The sequence below is a fragment of the Lynx rufus genome, unplaced genomic scaffold (assembly GCF_022079265.1).
Source record: "Lynx rufus isolate CCGP_SWC_20201006 ecotype Redwood Valley unplaced genomic scaffold, mLynRuf1.p SCAF_1, whole genome shotgun sequence".
In the NCBI taxonomy this organism is placed as follows: Eukaryota; Metazoa; Chordata; class Mammalia; order Carnivora; family Felidae; genus Lynx; species Lynx rufus.
Genome location: NW_025814823.1, coordinates 149,939,381 through 149,962,168, shown reverse-complemented (window position 1 = coordinate 149,962,168; position 22,788 = coordinate 149,939,381). Strand labels below are relative to the sequence as shown.

At 36.7% G+C, this 22,788-nt stretch overlaps 1 protein-coding gene across 19 annotated transcripts in view; it reads left to right on the top strand.

Moving 5' to 3' along the window:
* Positions 1–22,788, top strand: part of LOC124518707 (uncharacterized) — a 106,149-nt gene that overhangs the window by 42,214 nt on the left and 41,147 nt on the right. Inside the window, exon 4 of one of the 19 annotated variants that reach the window (XR_006963809.1) lies at positions 17,104–17,309. The exons of the other annotated variants lie outside the window; for them this stretch is intronic. The gene's annotated coding sequence lies outside the window, so the exon portion shown is untranslated. Of the gene's footprint in view, positions 1–17,103; positions 17,310–22,788 lie in introns of those variants that run through there. 19 annotated transcript variants of the gene reach the window in all.

The window sequence follows — 22,788 nt, the reverse complement described above, 5'->3', positions numbered from 1 at the left end:
TATTTTAGACAAAATGTTCATTAAGCACAGTATGTAATTTCTAAGGGCAAAGGGTACTTACACACTGTAATGGGAAGAGCTGCAGAATTCATCAAGAAAAACAATGTTGGTGAAGAGGAAGAGGAAAAACATTCTCAGGAGAGAATGATGCCAGGGAGAACTGCGGCAGATGACTCAGCAGGAGAAGGTCTCACTACTCCCGTCAAGAGCCAGAGAGCCGAACGCTGTCACCTGAGAGGACAGCCAGCCAAGGGATCAAGGCTGCTCCTAGGACTGAGGCAACTTCGCGTAAATCAGAGCCAGCGTTGGTATATGTAGTGATACCAGCTAACCAGTTAGTTGTTTGCTTTATTAGTCACTTCCTTCCTTCCTATTCCTCCACCTCATTGTGGTCTTGCGAGCTCAGCCATTATATAATCCCCCTGACCTCCAGGAGAAGTTTTTTTCTGACTTTTCTTCCTCCGAATTTTTATTTAAGTTCTAGTCAGTTAACATATAGTTGTAGTATTGGTTTCAGGAGTAGAATGTAGCGCTTCATCCCTTACATACAACACTCAGCGCTCATCACAACAAGTGCCCTCCTTAATGCCTATGGCCCAAGGAGAATTTTTTTCTCTTGGATAAGTACCAATGTTGACAGCTTTTATTTGAGTTCACGGGGGACGATTATGTCAGGAATACCAAGATGTGTGCATAGACTTTTACAAGTCTGAACTAAAACTGAAAAGCATTGAAGGAAAAGCCTGGGATCTTATGCTCACTCCTTCATTCACTCATGGACCATCCAGTCACAACCTATTGTTTACTACGTGCTGGACTCTGGTTGCTGGGGTTCACACATTCGCTGGGGGAGACAGAGACATGAATAACTCCTGTGTGGTATCACGGGAACTAGAATAGAGGCATTCTCCAGTTGCAGGAGAGCACAGAAGAGGGAAGGCAGTATAGAAAATAGAGGACGATTTTTAGACTTTTGAGCTGAATCTTTATTTATTTATTTATTTATTTATTTATTTATTTATTTATTTAATTTATTTATTTATTGAGGGAGAAATAGTACGTGTTATCGGACAGGACCAGAGAGAAAGGGAGACAGAGAATCCCAAGCAGGCTTAGGGTAGTCAGCACACAGCCCGACACAGAGCTTGATCCCATGAATGGTGAGATCATGACCTGAGTCAAAATCAAGAGTCAGACATGTAACTGACTGAGATACCCACGTGCCCTGAGCTGAATCTTGAAGGATGATGAGCAGTTTGCCAGCTAGCTCAGAGAGAAAAAAGTCACCCAGGAAAAAAGAACAGCATTTAAAAAAAAATTTTAATGTTTATTTATATTTGAGAGACAGAAAGTGGACAGGGGAGGGGCAGAGAGAGAGACGGAGACACAGAGTCCAGAGCAGGCTGCAGGCTCTGAGCTGTTAGCATAGAGGCCAAACTGGGGCTGGAACTCACAAGATGTGAGATCATGACCTGAACTGAAGTCAGACGCTTAACCAATTGAGCCAGCGAGGCACCCCAAGAACAGCATTTTTAAGGACTCAGATTCATGAAAGGGCATGGTGTCGTTATGGATTAAAAAGTAATCTCACGTGTTTGGGCGAGGTGTGAAAAGAAGAGGAGAGATAAAGCAGGAAAGAAAGCAAGGCTGTGATTGGCTTTGTGTGCTGTACTTAACATAGAGATGGTTACAGATTTTACTAATGGAGGTAGTTTTTAATGGGAACTAATTATTCTGTTGGCCAGTTGGGGAATGATGTGAATATTCTAATTCTCTCTACTGATGGCAAAATGATGCTAGTGATGAGTAGGAACAGCTGAATCCAGCAGGGACAAAACCGAGTAGGGCACAGAGCTGGCCAGTTTCTACTCCACAGATCTGCACAAGATTGGTATCTGTGAATATTCTTGACTTACTGGGGTTTGGTATGTGTGTGTCTATACAATGATATTTGGTTCTATAATTGGTATAAAGAAAAGTGGGCTGGAGTGGAATATAAATCTTGGAGCTCACTCAGATTCTAGAAATTCTTAATTACGCCTCGGCTCACAATTACACAGAGTTGCCCTTCAGGTTCCTGTGAGACATGAGTAATAGGTATAATATGTGAAAGTATCTGTGACCCAACCCTTCCTTAGTAAATGGGGGAGTATTTTAGTTCAAGAGAAAAAGAGAAGCATTAGAACTGGTGTGAGAGATAAAATCCTTGAGAAAAAGTCCTTGTTAGTGTTTCTCAAAGGTTTAATCTTTTTTGTCTTCCCCTCAAAATTAGTCAGCAAGGCAGAGTGGTTAAGAGCAAGCTTTGGAGGTAGATAACTCTAGGCTCTTACTCTGACTCTATCAAGTAACCGTTGTGGGACCTGTGGCAAATCAGGTATCATCTCTTAACCTAATTTCTCAGCTATAAACTGAGCAAAATAGCACCTACGTCAGGAGGTGCCTGACGACCTCAAACTAGGTAATCTGTGGAAAGTACTTAGCACAATGCCCGTCGCAGTAATCACAAACTAAATGAGTCTTTGTCAGAGTTTTTCTATAAAGGATCTATTTGGATTTGAAACACATTACTCACAGCCTTTTCTTTTAAAGTAAATTTTTCTTAGGGCGCCTGGGTGGCTCAGTCGGTTCAGTGTCCGACCTCAGCTCAGGTCACGATCTCATGGTTTGTGACTTCGAGCCCCACATCAGGCTCTGTACTGATAGCTGAGAGCCTGAGGCTGCTTTGGATTCTGTGTCTTTGTCTCTTTCTGCCCCTCCCCTGCTCATTCTTTCTCTCAAAAGTAAATAAACATTAAAATTTTAAATAAATTTTTCTTGCCTATTCCCTCCCCTAAGCAGTATGTCCTGTTCATGTCATATGTCACAACATAAACTTCCGTCCCTCCTCTCTCTTCTAATGCTTGCTGTTAAGAGCCACGAGGACCTATTTCTTTTTCTTTCTTTCTTTCTTTCTTTCTTTCTTTCTTTCTTTCTTTCTTTCTTTCTTTCTTTCTTTCTTTCTTTCCTTCCTTCCTTCCTTCCTTCCTTTCTCTTTCTTTCTTTCTTTCTTTCTTTCTTTCTTTCTTTCTTTCTTTCTTTCTTTCTTTCTTTCAGTAAACTCTCCACCCAACGTGGGGCTTGAACACATAGCCTCAAGATCAAGAGTTGCATGTTCTCTGGACTCAGCTGCCAGGCTCCCTCCCTATTCCGTTTTCTGCACAGCACCTCCTGTTCCCTTTTTATTACCATTTTGACACCTTCAGGCCTGTCTATAGACAGCTTTGGTTCTTTAGTAATCCTGTCTGAGAAGTATTTTTTGACCTGTGGAATAGCTCATTAACAATATGACTGTATTTGTTGTTTGCTCTTAAGAACTTGCTCAGGGTTGAAGAAGATCTGAGATTTCTCACTCTAAGTTGACTCCTTAGTCATGAAAACTGGAAAATTAAAAATGGAAAGTCACAGCGTGCCTGGGTGGGTCAGTTGGTTAAGCGTCTGACTTCAGTTCAGGTCATGATCTCACAGTTCATGGGTTCAAGACCCACAACGGGCTCTCTGCTATCAGCACAGAGCCTGCTTTGGTCCTCTGTCCCCCATTCTCTCTGCCCCTCCCTTGCTCATTCTCTCTTCACTCTCTCTCAAAAAAAAAAAAAACATAAAAAAAAACCCCTTTAAGTCACTAGGTACAAGATAGCAACTAGATTTAAATAATAATTATATAGCCAAATATTATTTCTTATAGGGGAAAATTTGACATTGGAATGACAATGTTGGAAATATTGAGCTTGTTATAGCTCAATGAAGATGATTTGTTTTCAAACTTGCAATCAGGAATTACCTTTAATTCTTTAGGCTTTCCCAATAACCAAGAAAAAGCTACCACCTGCAGGAGATAAGTTTTGCATAATTACAAGTTAGCACATTGAAGATGGGATTTTGAATTAAAAATCTAGGCTAAAAGATCATGCGTGCTCTGGCATCATTTTGGTTTCCCATTAACTTATTATGTCTTAGTTTTCCCATCTAAAATGGAATCAACAAATCCTTACCTTTCTTTGTTTATAGGGGATTAGTAAGGCTGAATAAAGGTGTATCTATCTATCTATCTATCTATCTATCTATCTATCTCATATATGTGAGAACCCTCTGTGTTCCTTGGAGGAAAGCTACTATTTAAATTCAAGCCATTATTATTGGAAATGGTAAGAGCACTGAAGCAGGAATATGCACACTGACCTTCTATGAGCTTCAGCTGGCAGCTCAGGCTTGCTGTACATTTCATTCTCAAGTCATAAAGCTGACAGGTGGGCCCTCAGTTGTGGAGTGGAGGTGGAAAGGGTCATGTTATTATTTGGGGACAACATGAACCATGTCGTATGTAACATGCTGTAGATAAAGACCTAGAAAATCATTTTAGGTTCTTATTGCCGTCCGTAAGGGTCTCACAGTTACTCATAACAGAACTACCAGTGTAGAATCTGAGGCATTTTCTACTGCAATTAAAAATAGAAAAGAGTGTAAGATGTGTATGTGGGCAGAATGAATGGCAAGAATTGGCAGGGCCTGTTCCACCCTTCCTTCCTTTGAAATCTGATCTATAGTATCTTTTCTATTGTTTTCAGGCACAAATCTAAATTCTTTGTATCTACTGGTGTGTTAATATTCCGGACTTTGGGTGCCTTATAAGAAGTTATTTGGTTTTCGTTTTTTCATGACTCAGTTCAGTAAATCTCCCAACCGGCGTAAATATCTTTAGTTTTGTGTTGAAATCTTTGTTTTGCTTTGCAAGCCCAATATTATCTTGTAGCAGGTGCAGATTCTGTGTTTTCTGAGTTCTTAACGAACATAAATCCCTAGTGGAGATATTTTTCATTCCTTGCATGCCATTGCTCTGATAATGATGCTTATAAAACACAGAGAGATCTTTTTCTAGATTCCATGGCTAAGCATATGTTTCAAGAAAGGCCAGTGTTCATCAGGATATGTGCAACTGCCTACGAGTCTCTGTAGATATATGTGTGTGTCGTTGAGTAAGTTTGCTAGAGATAAAAGCCACTTTATTTATTGCAATCCTTTGCCTTCGATGCAGTTCATACAAAGTGTGTCACACCCTGAAACTGTTATATGATCTTTTTTGTGTTCCTGGAGTCATTTAGTTGCTAAAACATAATTTAAAATGATAATTGCTGGAAATGGGCATGATCAGAGAAGAGTTCCAGGGTAACTTTGCAAATAAATACAGAACATTTATAAGCACACTTTTTACAACCAGTTTCCTACACGCTATTTAAGAGATATCCGGGTGAGGGAAAAAGCGAAACTAGTATTTTCTACCATTCATTTAGCGTACATTATAATTTTCCGGAAGCAAGCATAAGCATCTGTTTGGAAATAAGAGAATGGTGCACTGATGTGTCTGTCTCTCTCCGTAGCTGATGGAACTAATGAGCGGGAGGTGGAATCTCTGAGGTCAATGATTGTTATGTTAATAAGGTTACCTTTAGTGAAGCTTGCAACCTACTAGACACAGTGAGACTCTGTCTTTACAACTTTCTCTTGAAGGTTTACAAAGCCGCATGCCCATCCTAAGATAAATATAAGCTCCTACTAATATTTGTGTGAAGCTGGTTAGGATTGACAGACTCTTGGTGGCTGATCTCTGAAGGGGTAGACGGATTCTTGTGATCCCTGTCTGCATTCTCCTCTTCCCGCAGATCTAGCAGCTCACCCCTTTGATTGCTGCTAGATGCTTTCTGTGAATGCCCCTTTGTTACCTAAAACTACGTGGCTAAAGCTAAACTCTAAGCTTGGTTCATGTGTTTTTCCTTTATTTCACTCAGTCAAGTGACAAAAATCCACCAAGTTTTTGTTTTCCCTCCCTCCCTCCTTTTATCCATCTGTGCATTTCTCCAACCAGTATGTATTTATTAAGCGTGTCCTCTAAGTGGATCTCTGGGTATACAGACATCAACAAGGCAGCCACATGGTTCTTCCTCCTTCACTGGCAGAACTATTTAAGGATCTCCTATCTAAATCTTTGTTTTCAGTCTCCCTTATTTTTTTCTTCTCCTCTTCCCACAACCTCCTATCCATCCTACGTGTTGTTACCAAATTAGTTTGAAAAACTTTTCCTTTCCTATTATTCTTCTTTTGATTTTTTATGTTTTGAAAATATAAAAAGCAGTCACAGTGCATGGGCTATGTTAAAAAATGTACCAGATGGATATGGCTTGTGGGTGTGGTTCATGGACTCTTGCTATAGGCAGAAGATTCTCTCTTGAGTAATTCCACTCTTCTGTGTATGTGTTTTTTTTTTAACTCTTAATTGTTTTTATTTTCCACAGAAAGATGGAAGTGGTTTGGGGAATAAGGGTAGGAAGAAGCCCTTCTTTCCTCCTCACCTTCCTCAAGCCATGTCTGACATCTTCTCAGTGGATATCTTCTTAGCCTTCTTTACAAGCTCTTCTCCCCAGTAACACTGATGTATTTACTGCCTTCTGAGCAAGCTGCGCATCTTCCTAGTGCTACACTTTGCTCATCCTTTTCTTAAAAAGTCACCCCTCACTATCCTACCAATAGGTATTCTACTGTGTCCTTCAAGGTTCTACTCAAAATACAGGTGGATCATAAAGATTTCCTTGATCCTCGAGTCCAGAAATTGACATTTTTTTTTTCTGTGAAGGACCAAATAGTAAATATTTCAGGTTTTCTGGGCCATACAGTCTCTATAGCAACCATTTAATTCTGCTGCCTTATCAAGAAAGCAGACGTAGGCAAATGTAATGGAATGAGGGTAGTTGTGTTCCAAGAGGACTTTATAAACATTGAAATTTTACTTTCAAACAATTTGCAAGTGCCATGATATATTATTCTTCTTTTGACTTTTTATATTTTGAAAATATAAAAAGCAGTCATAGTGCATGGGTTATGTTAAAAAATGTAGCAGATGGATATGGCTTGTGGGTGCAGTCTTGCTCTAGGCAGAAGATTCTTTCTTGAGTAATTCCAGTCGGTAAATCGTTCGAACCATGCACGTGGCATTCAGGCTACTTTTAATATATTGATCTGTGCTGCATTTTAAGTGTGTGTTTATTAACTTTACTCAGACCAGAATTCACTGAAGCAGGGTTTGTATTTCATACGTCTTCCTACTTCCTTAGCACCTATGATAATATCTTGCATATAATTAGTGTTCCATGAAAATATGGTGATACGAGTGATTCAAGAATCTCTGTTAGAATCTCTGTTAGAAAAGTCTTTCTGCCTGTTTGTTTAGATCAAAGTAAATAAGAAATAATATTTTTCCCAGATGCCTTGTTATGGAATTATTATCTCTTTTCCTGGGCTCGTGTGTGAATTTAAAATGCAGCTTGTGAATTAGAGGGATAAATCTGACAAAGCTTATTTTTTTCTTTATAGTCAATATAGCATTAATATGGAAGTATTCGCTTTCTTTGCAAATAAATTTGGAAAACAGCCGAGTGAAATTAGGATAGCAGCAACAGGAGCTTCTAAAACATCTTCCTAGAAGCAGGACATGAAGGTGTCCTTTGAGATTTCTTAGGCTGCCTGTAAATCAGTGACTCAGTGTTCCCTTGGACCCAGATTCTGTAGTAACCGTAACACTGACACATCCAGTGTCTGTGGTCGGCCTGGGCTCCCTGGCAGCCGAGCTAAGGCCACTGAGTAAGTCATGGCTATCATGGACTTCGAACATAGCACCGGCCTTAAATTGGGGGGAAAAAAAGCAGTTGAATAAAAAGTTGTGCATTTCATTAACTAGAAAGGTAGATATTTCCAGGCATGAAAACATGCCACAAAAGAAAATCTAGGCACTTCCTCCTTCCATTAGCTCTATAATACTCATCGTCAAACATGTGCTACAGACACTCCTTGGAGTAGATGAAGGGATAGGTTGAGCTCTGTAATTCTTCTGGTTTTTATGTTTGTCACTAGTTTTTCAGGCCAGCTGGCTAAGCAGGGACTATTTCTAGCCTAAAGGAAGCTCTAAGGAAGACCTTGTGATTTAGTTGCTAAGTAAGTATTTCTGCAGATGCTGTTATCTTTAGGTAATGATGTCCTACTTTGCAAATGAAAGTATGCATTTATTTTGGAGGAATAGATTTCAGAAATCTTGAGCTGTCTAATCTGGGATTCTGCAATGAACTACTGGTGTGTCTAAAGACTGACTCTCATTTGTCACGCACTGGCCTGGATGGTGTGCAAGTTTCTCTTTGGCTTCATAACTCCACTTGTGTTTGAGTGCCCACTAGGACTGTAAATATTCTTGTTTCCAAAGAGAATGGAAAACAAGCAGTCTGGTCTTGCTTGTGTAGGATAGTATTCCCAACACCCCTGAGGTGCAGATGTGGAACTCTGTTCCTACATAACAGAAAGCTGCACACTGCACCATGGATAACTTGGCCCCTTGTCACATGTGCTTCCTGCTTCTGAGAAGTCCTAGCTTGTGAAAGGATATAATAAACTCTCTGCTTTGTCCGCTGGTTATAATACTTTAAATAACTCAGATTACTTCAGGCTAAGCAGGATTGAAAAATATTCTTTTTCTTGACTGTGGGAGCAAAGCATGAGAGATTTACTTTTTTTTTTATTTTTTTTTTTTTATTTTTTTTTTAATTTTTTTTTTTTTCAACGTTTATTTATTTTTGGGACAGAGAGAGGCAGAGCATGAACGGGGGAGGGGCAGAGAGAGAGGGAGACACAGAATCGGAAACAGGCTCCAGGCTCCGAGCCATGAGCCCAGAGCCTGACGCGGGGCTCGAACTCACGGAGCGCGAGATCGTGACCTGGCTGAAGTCGGACGCTTAACCGACTGCGCCACCCAGGCGCCCCGAGAGATTTACTTTTAATTGCTCACTTGCCCTCTTTGATGAAACTTAGTTTCATTTTCTTGTTCTTCTCCTTCTTCTTTTCTTTTGAAATCCTATTTTCCACCTTACATTAAATAGTTTCCAGATTGAGTTGTTAATCTGAACAAATATGACTTTTTTGGCTCTCTTGATTGTTCTGACCACATTTGTGCCATGGAATTGACCACCTTGGCCTTCTGGGAATTGACCACACTGGGGGGATGTAAGCATGACTTGCAAGTCCAGACTTACTGTAAAATACCAATTCCATTGTTGGCTGGCCATAGAAAACTAGGAAAATCATTTACCCTCTCTGAGCCTTAGTTTCTTAATCTTTTTAAAGACTAAATTACACAGAGCATACAAATAATGTAACACACTGTTTTACTCAGAGTAGGAATACATAAATTCTACTTTTTACTCCCCCAAACCCTCAGGTAGGTCTTTCTGTTGTTATTGTTTGCTGTTGTCATTGTCTAGCAACTGGGTAATTGCTGATTTTCATCACTGTATTTTGTGGAGAGATACACTTCGAAGAATCTCAGAATTCTTATCAGATGCTACACCTTCTACCCATCCCCACCTTTGACCCCCACCCCACCACCCTCGCAAAATGTGAAACAAATAGCTACTCTTTTGCATGGTTTTCTTAAAAAGGGAGAGCAAGGACTGCAAAATAGTTAAATTTGAGAGGAAGTGAAACAGGTGGGAGTAAGACCTGAAATTCTTGCTTTCCATGGTGCTATGATAAGCATTACTAGATCACATTCTCTACTCAGAATGTCTTATCATTTATTTTGTGTCAGTATCCAAAGAGATGGTTTGACATTTGTTTTGTTAAGTAAAAATAAAACTACAAAATTTTAGGCTGCTATCACTTTTTAGTGCATAGTACATTGTGCTCCAACACAGAAATTTAAACAAAAACAAACAACAAACAGTTCCTCAAATCTATTAAAACCTAACACCTCTCAATCTTAAATTCCAAAGTGAAGTTTCATTTAGTGTTAGTATCACCCACTTTAGCACACATTCTCCGACTACTGATCATTTTGGTCTTTACGAATCTTAATTTATAAAAAGTCTGCTTCTTTATAATTGTGGATGTAATGCCATCTGAACCATAACTACAAAAACCTCTCCAATTCGCTTCCCATTGCTGAACAGATAATATTCCAATTTTTCTGACAAGTAAATACGAAGTATACGATGAACTTGACCAGTATTTTGATAAACGTCATGGAATATAACGAAATACCTTCACAATTTCCTTCTTTTCTGTTGTTACTAGGCCTCTCTAGTAAATAAATAAATGATATTAGTCAGTGTTAAGAAGACATTCTTAGTGCACCTGGGTGGCTCAGTTCGTTAAGTCTCTGACTCTTGATTTCCACTCAGGTCACGATCTTGCAGTTTGTGGGATCAAGTGGGGCTGTGTGCTGACAGCCCAGAGCATGCTTGGAATTCTCTCTCTCTCTCCCTCTCTCTGCCCCTCCCCCCACTTGTGCATGTGCGCGCTCTCTCTCTCAAAATAAATTAATTAATTTAAAAAAAAGACACTCTCTCATTCATTAACTGGGAATGGTATACTGAATTTAAGTGCTTTAATTTTAGAAAATTGTTTCACTAAAATTTTCTTGATTTATGTAATGTCCTTCATATGATATTCATTCTTAACTTTTTATTTTAATGATATGGAAATGAAAATACATTTTGAGATATTTATTCCAGTCCATATCTATTATGGGTTCAATTGTGTCCTCTGAAATTCCTCTGTTGAAATCCTAACTCAGTATCTCAGAATGTGAGTATATTTGGAGACAGGATCTACAAGACATAATTAAGGTGAAATGAGGTGATTAAAGTAGGCCTTAATACAATATAACTGGTGCCCTTAAAAGAACAGGAGATTAGGATAGAGGCACACACAGAAGAAAAACCAGGAGAAAACTACCATCTACAAGCCAAAGAGAGAGGCCTCAGATGAAATCAACTTTGATCTTAGACTTCGAGCCTACAAAATTGTGAGAAATAAATTTCTGTTGTGTAAACCATCCAGTGTGTGGTGCTATGTTATGGCAGCCCTAAGAAACCAATACAACATCTTAAATTTGGTAATAATATTGTCTGATGGAGTAAGGATTCCCCATGTGAATGAAGGTCCCCTTCATTCTCTTTTGAATGCCACCAAAGTGTGACTGACAAACTTTCTGCGCATAAGTATTTTAAAAATTTCTCTTATAGGCAAGTATTCTGTAATTCAGACTTGAAACAAAATTAACCTTTTCCTTCAGTTGTAACAAGTTAATGAGATCTTACTGGATAATCCACCACTGGGTAATTTTTACAAAACTGTTTTTAAAACACCTTCCATATTCAATCAGTTCTTAAGTCTTATTGCTTTTGCTACCTTTCTCATAAAATACAGCATTTTGTTACCTTATTTTCCCTTATTTGTTTGAAACACAAACACTAATGTCTCTTCTGGGCTCATTATAACTTCCTAAATGTTGTCACCTACAGAATTTTTCCACTTCCAAAATATTTATTACATAGACTCCAGAATTATAATTATGACACAAAATTTTTTCATGCAAATTTCTTCATTAGTTGCCCATTATCTACAGAATAAAATCCAAACTCCTTTCACAATACAATAGCACATGCTTTGTGATACAGGCCCTGCATACTTGATCTGCTGTGTGTCTATTCCCAACCTCCCAAGCTCAACCCTTGTTTTACTCACTGATCCTTATTACCTACAGCTCCTAGAAAGCACTGGGCTTTAAAAAAAAATGTCTGTATATCTTTGCATATGTCGTTCTTACCGCTTGTAATGTTTTTCCAATATTCTCTGACCAACTTCTCACCCTTCAAGTCTTAGCTCAAATAATATCTCTTGGTGAATTGAAATGTGCCTCCTATGCTCCCATGATGTACTGTTTATAGCGCCTTGTCTATCTCCACTCTAGATCAAGGTGTTTCCATATTTGTCTACTCAGTTTCTAGTACCATGCCTTCCTGGCGAAGGGACTCATTAGCTATTTATTAAGTGAATACAACAATGAAACCGGGTATGGGGTCATAAAATTGCTCAAAGTGTTCAAGAAGACCTTATGTTCACCACAAAGTCTTCATGGAAATGACCATAAAGGAAGATCATTTCAACAGGGCCAATTTTATCCATGGAACGATGTAATTGGGGGTTGTATTACAGAAGAACGAATAATACCAAGCAAATTGTAGTTTTGACCACATGAGCAAAGACATGACAATTATAAATGGATATAATTAATATACATTATGGTCTAATTTCAATAAGACATATATACACGTCCTAGATATATTTTTAATTTAATGTATTACAAAGTAAATATAACTACTGAATAATAAATTTGACATTTATTAAATTTGCTGAATCTTCTAAAAAGCAGTTAAGTCTTCCTTGCTTCTTTGAAAACATATAACACCAGTACCATTAAAATAAAATTCTATAATTATATACTTGAAGTAAACTTGAAAGCATTATCAAGCATTAAAAAGCATTTAATGGCAAATGTAGTTTTTTTTTCCTTATAATAATTTATTTTGGAATTAGTGTGGAGTGGGCTTAGATCTATTTGAAAAGTCTCTGCATTTGCATACACAGCTGGTGGGGATGTAAATTAGAAAATATATCTGAAAGCAATTTAGCTTTATGCTTTTATATTTTTCAAACTGTTCATAGTGTTTGAACTGGTATTTGCAATTCTGGAAGCTAACCTTAAGAAACAAATCAGACATTTACAAAGACTTCATGAAAAAGTGTGTTTATCACAACACTATCTGAAATTCAAAAACTTAAAAACATCAGTAAAAGATTCGTTAGAAAAACATGGCATTTCTGTTCGGTGGAATATTGTACTGTCATTAAAATTTACAAAAGCATGATAAAACATTGGTATTACAATAGTGAAAAGTAGGTTACCAAACTATGCTTACAATAAGATTGCAGTTATGATATTAAAATATGCTGAAGGACAATGAAACTAAAAGTTAGTAAAAGGAAGGAAATAACACAGATCAGAGTTGAAATAAATAAAATAGACACTAAAAGGAAAATGGAAAAGATCAATGAAAGTAAAACTGTTTTTCTTTCAAAGAGATAAAATGGACAAACCTTTAGCTGGATTCACTAAGAACGAAAGACAGAGGACTCAAATAAATAAAAGTAGAATTGAAAGAAGAGGTGTTACAACTGATACCACAGAAATATGAAGAATCATAAGAGATCACTATGAAAAATTACACACCAACAAACTGGACAACCTAGAGAAATAGGTAAGCTTCTTCCTAGAAACACACAGTCTACCAAAACCGAATTATGAATAAAAAATCTGAATAGACTGGTTACTAGTAAGAGATTGAATCAGTAATCAAAAGCCTTCTAACAAATAAAAGTCTGGAACGAGACAGCTTCATTAGTGATTTCTACCCAACATTTAAAGAAAAGTGGATACCAATTCTCAAACTCTTCCCAAAACATAGATGAGGAGAGGGAATCATTTCCAAATCCATTTTTTTTTTGAGGCAGGCATTGCCCTGATACCAAAATCAGGTGATGATGCCACAAGAAAGAGAAGAAAATTACAGACCAATATTTCTGATGAACACAGATGGAAAAATACTCAACTAAATATTAGCAAACTTAATTCAGCAATACATTAAAAAGATCATACACCATGATCAGGTGGGAATTATTTCAGGGACGCAAGAATAGTTCAATACCTGCAAATCAACCTATGTGGTACACCACATGAATGAAATGAAGGATAAATATCATATGACCATTTCCATGGATACAGGAAAAGCATTTGACAAAATTCAACATCGATTTATTTTTAATTTTTATTTTATATGTTTATTTATTTTTGAGAGAGAGAGAGACAGAGTGCAAGTGAGGAAGGGGCAGAGAGACATACACAGAATCTGAAGCAGGCTCCAGGCTCTGGGCTGTCAGCACAGAGCCCAACGTGGGGCTCGAACACAAGCTGCAAGATCATGACCTGAGCTGAAGTCAGACACCTAGCTGACTGAGCCACCCCAGCATCCCTCAACAACCGCTTATGATAAAGACACTTAACAAAGTGGGTATAGAGCAAGGGTTCCTCAATATAACAAAGCTCACATATGATAAGCTGACAGCTAACATCACACTCAACAGTGAAAAGCTGAAAGCTTATCCTTAAGGTCAGAAATAAGACAAGGATATCCTTAAGATCAGAAATAAGACAAGAAATAAGACTTACATCACTTTTATTCGACAAAGTACTGAAGTCTTGTCAAAGCAATTAGGCAAGAAAAAGAAATAAAAGACATCAACACTGGAGAAGAGGAAGTAAAACTATCAATATTTGCAGATGACAGGATATTGTACATAGAAAATCCTAAATATTCCACCAAAAAAACTATCAGAACTAATAAAACAAGTCAGTAAAGTTGTAGAATATAAAATCAATATATAAAAATCTGTTGTGTTTCTACAAACAAACAGGAAACTATTAAGAAGTTAAGAAAAAAATCCCATTTACAATTGTATCAAAAAGAATAAAAAGTCAAGAAATATATTTAACCAAGGAGGTGAAAGACCTATATACTGAAAACTTATTATAATACATTGAGGAAAGAAGTTGAAGATGATAAAAATAAAGGTATTCCATTTTAATGGATTGGAAGAATTAATATTGTTAAAAACATCTATAGTATCCAAAGCAATCTAAGATTCAATGCACTCTTTAATGAAATTTCAATGGCCTTTTCACAGAAACAGAAAAAATAATCCTAAAATTTGTATGGAGCCACACAGGACTCCAAATAGCCAAAGCAATCTTGAGAAAGAAGCACAAAGCTGACTTTGTTTCCTGACTTAAAACCATATTTTAAAGCTATAAGCAATTTAAACAACATACTATTGTCATAAAAACAGATACATGGACCAATGGAACAAAGTAGAGAGTCCAGAAATAAACTCATGTATATATAGTCAATTAATACATGACAAGGAGCCAAGAATACACATTTGGGAAAGGGCAGTCTTTTTATAAATGGTATTAAAAGAACTAGACAGCCACATGCAAAAGAATAAAACTGGACCATTGTCTTATACTATACACAAAAATTAACTTGAAATGGATTGAAGACTTGAACATAAGACCTAAAACCCTAAAACTCCTAGAAGAAAACACAGCTTGTTTTACATTGGTAATACAGCTTGACGATGATTTTTGGATTTGATACCAAAAGCAAAGGCAACAAAAGCAAAAATAAACAAGTGGGACTACATCAAACTAAAAAGCTTCTGCATGGCAAAGGAAACCATCCACAAAATAAAAAGGCAACTACTAAATGGGAGGAAATATTTGCAGATCATGTATCTCACAAGGGGTTAACATTTAAAATATATAAAGAACTCATACAACTTAATAGCAAAAAACCCAGAGAATTGTTTAAAAAATGGACAGAAGATCTGAACACACATTTTTCCAAGGAATACATGCACACAGACCACAAGTACGTGAAAAAGTACTCAACATTACTCCTCATCATATAAAGGCAAATGAAAACCACATGGAGATATTATCTCACACTTGTTAGAATGGCTAGTATCAAAAAGACAAGCAATAGCAAGTGCCGGTGAGGATGTGGAGAAAAAGGGAAGCCTTGCACACTGTAGGTAGGTATAAATTGGTGCAGCTACTATGGAAAACAGCATGGAGGTATCTCAGAAAAATTAAAAATAGAACTACCACATGATCCATCAATTCCACCTGTAGATACCTATTCAAAGAAAAAGTAAACACTAACTCAAAAAGGTACATGCACCCCTGTGCTCACTGCCGCGGTATTTATAGCAGCCAACACATGGAAGCACCCTAAGTGTCCATCAATGGGTAAATGAATAATGGATAAAAGAAAACGTGGTAAATATACACAATGAGATATCATTCAGTCATAAAAAAAGAATGAAATCTTGACAACTGTTACAACATGGATGGACCTTGAGGGAATTCTGCTAAGTGAAGTAAGTCAAACAGAGAAAGACAAGTATGATCTGATGAATAAGTAGAATCTAAAATCAAAAAACAAAACCAAAGATACTGAGAACAGATTGATGGTTCTCAGAAACAGCAGTGGGTGGGTGGGTGGGCAAAAAGGGTGAAGGTGGTGAAAAGGTACAAATGTCCAGATGTAAAATAAATAAGTTCTGCAGATATAATATACAGCATTGTGACTAAAGTTAATAATGCTGTATTGCATATTTGAAAACTGCTAAGAGAATAGATCTTAAAAGTTCTCATCACAAGGAAAAAGAATTATAACTGTGTGGCAATGGATGTTAACTAGATTTAATAAGGTAATCATTTCACAATAGATACAAAAGCCAAATCATTATATTGTATACCTGAAACTAATATGATGTTACAGGCCAATTATATCTCAAATTAAAAAAATATATATGTGGGAAAAAAACTAAAAAGTCTTCAAAATATTAATGGTGATTATTATTGAATTATAAATTAAAAAATGTTTACCTTTTCCAAATTATACATACTATTTTTTAAATTATAAGTTTATTTAACTTCCAAAGTTTCCTACTGGCCTTAGCATTTTCTCAGAGTTCTAGAGGCATAAGAAGTAGTTATTGTTGCTGCTGAGCCACCCAGGCAATCCTGTGTTCTTATTTTAATGCTTTGTTCTGTTTTTCATATTTAGTTCCAAATGTCATAGTCCTTCTATCAGTCAGGAATATTTCACTATATCCTCTGGGGATAAATTCGTTTTTGCTTTTACAGCAGTCCCACTGAAGTGTTTTGAGTAAATGACTTACTAACAATATCCCATTCTTTTCTGAATCCTTTTGAATGATCATTTCTAAAGGAAGCATCTTCTTTTGGTCTGGAACCACTGACACTGACAGATGGTCCCATTTCTAGTCATCTTGAACACCCAACATGAGGAGCCAGTAAATCCAATTCTTTATTATCTGAGGATCTTTTGGATTTATAGAAACAAAATGATGAAGAGGAATACTTCCATTCCCCTCCTAAGTTTTAACTTTGGCCATTTGCTTTTCCAGACCTGTTGCAGTGCCTTCCTACTGCTGAAACAGACATGGCCGGCAGTGCAAACACTGTGGCAATATTGGCTTTCTTACTGGTGATTTGAATTGGAATATTTTCAAATTATTATTTTGGCTTATGTATCCTACTTACAGAGAGAAGATTTGGACCTGAAACAAGATGTCAATTAACGTGCCCTCCTTGGAATGTGCTGGATGTCCCACACCTGACAGGCTTAGCACGTTTCCATGTCTTTTTCTTTTGGGGTCATTGGCCTGATGGTGGTTGATACCCACCTAAGCAGAAAGATTAACATCTGTACTATTTTTTGGGTTCTCCAAAAATAAACAGCCTCAAAAAATACGATCTAAAAACATAGTGTTTTTCTCAAAGAAAAAATTACTACACAAGCATTTCGCCAGTACCAGTATGATACACGTGAACTGCCTGATGGCGGAGGTGGCCTTGCCACCTGAGACTGAGAGTTCAAATATTTTAAAGGATATTCAGTGGCAGAAACAGAGATATTAACTGGTATATGAGTCCTTGGAAAATTTCCAAGGTAGTTTTCGAGAAAAATTTTGTTTGCAGGAATTATCTCCTGAATTCAGGGACAACACAACACTAATGAGTGGCACACAAGGAATACAGCTTGTTACTCATGACCTTATTTGAAGATATTCTTAACAACAGGTCAGTGAGAATCAAATATAAGCATATGATTCTTGAAATGCCAGAAGAATCATTTGGGTGTTGATCACTTTTGAGTTCTCATGAAGGATTAAGAGGAGTGTGAGAAAGGAAAAAAAAAAAAAAAGAAAAGCATGAGAAAAATGTGTTTAAATTCTTTGTATGTGATCATGGGGTGAGTATGGTAGAATAAATGGAAATATCAAAACTTTCAAGACAGAAAGCCATAGATTTCTAATCTGTGAAATACATATAATAATACCTATCTTGGAACTATTTGTAGTTTAAATGTAATATATTTGTCAGTAGTTCGTCATGGGAATGATACACTGGAACTAGGAAAAGACATTTAAAGATGGCTGAACAAAGGCGCCTGGGTGGCTCAGTCTGTTGAGTGGTGGCTCAGGTGATGATCTCACAGCTGATGAGCTCAAGCCCCATGTCAGGTTCTGTGCTGACAGCTCAAAGCCTGGAGCCTGCTTTGGATTCTGTGTCTCCCTCTCTCTCTGCCCCTCTCCCTGGCTCAAAAATAAACATTTAAAAAAAAAAGATGGCTGAATATTGGGAAATTGCTTTCACCTCATTAGGGAAAGTACCTAAGCGAATAACAATGAAGGAGGCTTTGGAAAAGAGAATGGGGACACAGTCTTTTTGGCTACTGTCATGTGACATAGTGTTTTGTCATGAAGAATAGCCAAGAGAATGTTGCAGAGGTAGGAGTGAAAATGAGAATTGAGATGGCCAAATTGAGTAAATGGGTTGAAGTGTTACAGGTGCTGAGAGAGCTGAGGAAACCAAGCATGACTTGATAAAGAAGAAAATTGCCTGAACACAGATTACATTGTCTGATCTCGACTGAAGAAATGATGAACAATAATAAGCCAAGCTAATTACAGAAGGTGATCTCTTATGCTGTGAATTTGAGGAAGCGCATAGCATAGCTCCCTGCTTGAAAATATTCACTTACTTGTTCTCAGGATTCATATTTGATTCCTGTTGCTGGTCACATTTCTTAGCCCCTAGAATATACTAAATAAAAATTCTTGGATAAAGAATGAATGAATGTCTTAGGTTGGGTTCCCCAAGCCACTTTAGAGGAAAAGACTCTAAAATAAGCATTCAGGAAGCCTGGTGGCTCAGTTGGTTAAGTGTCCAATTCGGCTCAGGTCATGATCTCAAGGTTCAAGAGTTTGAGCCCTACATCAGGCTCTGTGCTGAGAGCTCAGAGACTGAAGCCTGCCTCAGATTCTGTGTCTCTCTCACTCTCTGCCCCTCCCCTGCTCATGCTCTGTCTCTGTGTCTCTCTCACAAAAATAAATAAACATTTACAATAAAATAAAATAAAATAAAATAAAATAAAATAAAATAAAATAAAATAAAATAAAATAAGAAAGATGCAAGTGCAAGTAGTTTATTTGAAAGGTAATCCCAAGAAGCCCCAATGGAAGAGTGGAGAAGTAAGACAAAAAAGGGGAAAGGAATCTCAAAAAGGATTCTCAAAAAAACCTGTTAATGAGCAGGTTACCACTGTGGGCTACTAAGGTCATTTCTACTGGCTTTCTTTGAGAGATGATGTAGAAACCCCAATCTTATTAGCTGAGCGCTGCTGCTGAGGGCATCAACTCTCTGTTACCTTCCTTCTGAGCATGTTTCTATGGCCAAGAAAGCCCTCAGGCAGAGGTTGCCAGGTGTTGTAGAAAGAAACTGAGTCTGTATAAGAATGGTATTTTACTGAGGGACAATGAACAGGGCACTGATAGCATCTGCCCCAGGGAGTGAATGAGGAACGAATGATTTACAACTTTCCTTCCTTGGATCTGTGGGTCATTTCAGTTTTCAAATGATCAATAGTGAAATGCAAATGACTAAGTAACCATCAAGTCATATTAGTGAACATTTTATTTATCATCATAGTTAACTTTTGAGAGGAAACCTATTTGATAGGAAAAGAAACACTGGTAAGGGAAAAGTCACTGATGAAGTGTATATAGAATATGTGGTACAAAGTCCTCAAAAATTAATTTGTGACAGCAGTGTTGCCTAGGTCAGGCCCCTACTATGAAGATTCTGATAATAGTTATCCTATATGACAAGATAAATGTAATCATATCATGGGGAAACTGTGAATCATGTAAACTTCTTCCTTCCCGCCTACCTCTCCCTGCCCTTCCCACCCCTTCCCTCTTTTCCTTCTTTCCTTCCTTCCAAAATAGATATAAAGATTAAATAGTTTTCCTCATCTTCTTGTCATATTGAAGAATTCAGGTAATAGTGATACAGAATAGAATCCTCCAATTTACAGAAAATTTAGGTTTCCTCCCTTTCTAATTGGGGTATTTAGAACAGTTTCTACGATTTTGAACATTCAACCCAATTCTGTACTCATCTGACCTCAATAGGAGCCTAAGGCAAGCATTGAAGTCAGAGTTTCGCCCAATATACTCACCCAGGGGGAGTAATTGTCAAATATATTTCATTTACCAGATTGTGAATTTTTAGTGTTCACATTCACTCTTTTTCACAAAAATTCAAGGGTAATTATATTTCAACAGGACTACCTCCTCATGAGATGTGTCAATTTGTATTGTTAGCTAGTTCAAACTTTGAAGAATTAACAGGTCAGAACTGAGCATTTTATTGCTGCCTGCTTTTTCTTTGACTCTGTCTGGTTATGTAAAATATGGGCTATATCCTGTTATTAACCTCCAAAACCTAACATTTTATTCACTGGCTATTCAAAAAAGGGTGGGACTTAATGAATACCGGAATTATGTGGATAATTTTTTTATTGTATTTTAATTAGGTATAGCCTTAGGAAGAGTTGTTAAAATATTCTTACATGTTTTTTTGGAAGTCAGTTGCCTAGGGTTGTTCAAATTTTCTATTTTTCTCCTTTAGTTTTTCTTTTGTGTTGATGCTTAAAAAATAAATATAATATTTACTACTATGTGTCAAAATAACAAGATAGAATATTTCTCAATGATTTCTCCTTTAACCACTTTATTCACTGAACTCTGAATATATTATGTAATCACTAAATTTTTCTGTAGATACTTTTACATTTAAATATTTAGTTTTAAATATTTTTCCAGTTAATTCCACTAAATAGTTTATCTTTAAATATTTAAATTTAAATTTCTTATGTTAAAAACTTAAATGATTATAATTGCTCAAATTCAATCTTAGATTGGTGAAAAATCATTGTTCCCAATCTTTTTATAGGTTTATTATAATGACTATTATTAGCACACAAATCTTTGTGGTATCAGTGTCAAAAGGAGATAGTACACTCACTAACAGTAGATATAATTTGTGGTGTTTGTTTACAGAACATGTGGAAAAAGCAACTGCGGCTGTGTTCTTAAAGATCATAATTCAGCCATAATAAAGTAGGAAATATTATTCAAAGTATAATGATAATTACTAATACCTTATGTTATTTTATACTTCTTTAACTTATAACTATTAGATCATTAAAAATATTTGAATATTTGAAGATCATCGCTACTTACAAGAAACTTATACAGAAACTACAGGAGAGTAGTTTGGTAGAGGATGTGGTTAGAAACTGTAAGAAAAAAAATCAATTAATGCTAAGACATTGCAAGCCATTATCTTGTCTCAATATTTGTTTTTTTCAAAGTGAAATAAATCCCATGAGATCCTAACATCTGTATATACAAAATTTAACTGAGTATGCTCATAGACATTGTTTAGGGAGATGTTTCATAATAACCTTTATCGAAGCTCAGTACATTTTAGGGAGCCATTAAAGTAAATTTCCCTTCTTTGATGAAAAGTTGTCTCATTACCATGAAATTGGGGGCTGCATGATCAAAGTGAAGCCCGATGCAGGCTCGATCCCATGAACCGTGAGATTATGACCTGAGCCGAAATTAAGAGTTGGATGCTCAACCGAATGAGCCACTCGGGAGCCCATAATAACATTGTTTTTAAAGACTGTATCTCTGCACAAGTAATAAATAGATCCTCTTCCTTTGTCAGTCCCTTGGGCACAGCAGGTCCTGAGCGCCTTGCTCTAGAATGTTGCAAAAGGAGTTCCAAACATTAAAATAAAAATATGAAGAGGAAATCCCCATCCTATGATACATGAGGGTTGGTGACCTACTTTGCTGATAGGAAGATTAAATTACCACAAAAAATTCTTGGGCTGTGTTAGGCAGTTGTAAGCAGAGCACTGAGATAGCACTGAAGACAGTAGGGTATCCTGTGGAGAGGTGTCTCTAACACCTGAAATGCACGTTAAACAGGAAAGGTTGTTGTAAGTGTGGTGATACCCTTGGATGATGAAAAAAAAAAATAAAGAAATAAAGAAAAAGTATCAAGTTTCACAAATAGTTTCTTCCCAAATCTATTTTCTCAGTTTCAGATCCTCAGTTATTTTATTATGTGGAAAGTTTTGAATTGAAAAGTTTCACGGAGAATAACGATGCATTTTTTTTAATGTCTCAGGAAAGACTTTTTATGGTCATTTAGTCTATGGACAAACTCACTCTTTTAGACTTTAAGAAAATATTATTTTCTCCCTGTAATATTTATAAGAACACTTCAGATGTGCTATAAGATGTGACTATTTGAACAATTATTATTAGAGTTGTATTAACCAGTTACATGTTAAATTTATAGTCTTTTGTGAATCATTACCTTAAAAAAAATGTCCTATTTTCAGCCTTTGTATAGGTACATGCCTGTTTTTGTGACCAAAAAACAAACTTAAACATTAACTATCAGAAACAGGTTTGCTTTAGTGTTTTCTTTCAGTGTGAATTATCATCACCATATTTGTTTCATGTAAAAGTGGAAATTTGCAGTCAGTGCAGTTTTCAACAAAAATAATACAAAGTTTTGTTTAAAAAACAAAAATATTGAAGACTATTACTTGAATAGCTTTTGTTCTTCTTACTTTTCTTATTTATTTTTTGGTTGTCTACCTCTTAGAATTCTAGATTGATTTTTCTTCTCTAGAATTTATTTATTTGCCTTTTCACTTTGTGTTTTACCATTCACTCCAAAACAGAGATTAAAAAATATATATATCCTGGGGTGCCTGCGTGGCTCTGTCGGTTAAGTGTCTGACTTCAGCTCAGGTCATGATCTCACAGTTCGTGAGTTCAAGCCCTGCACTGGGC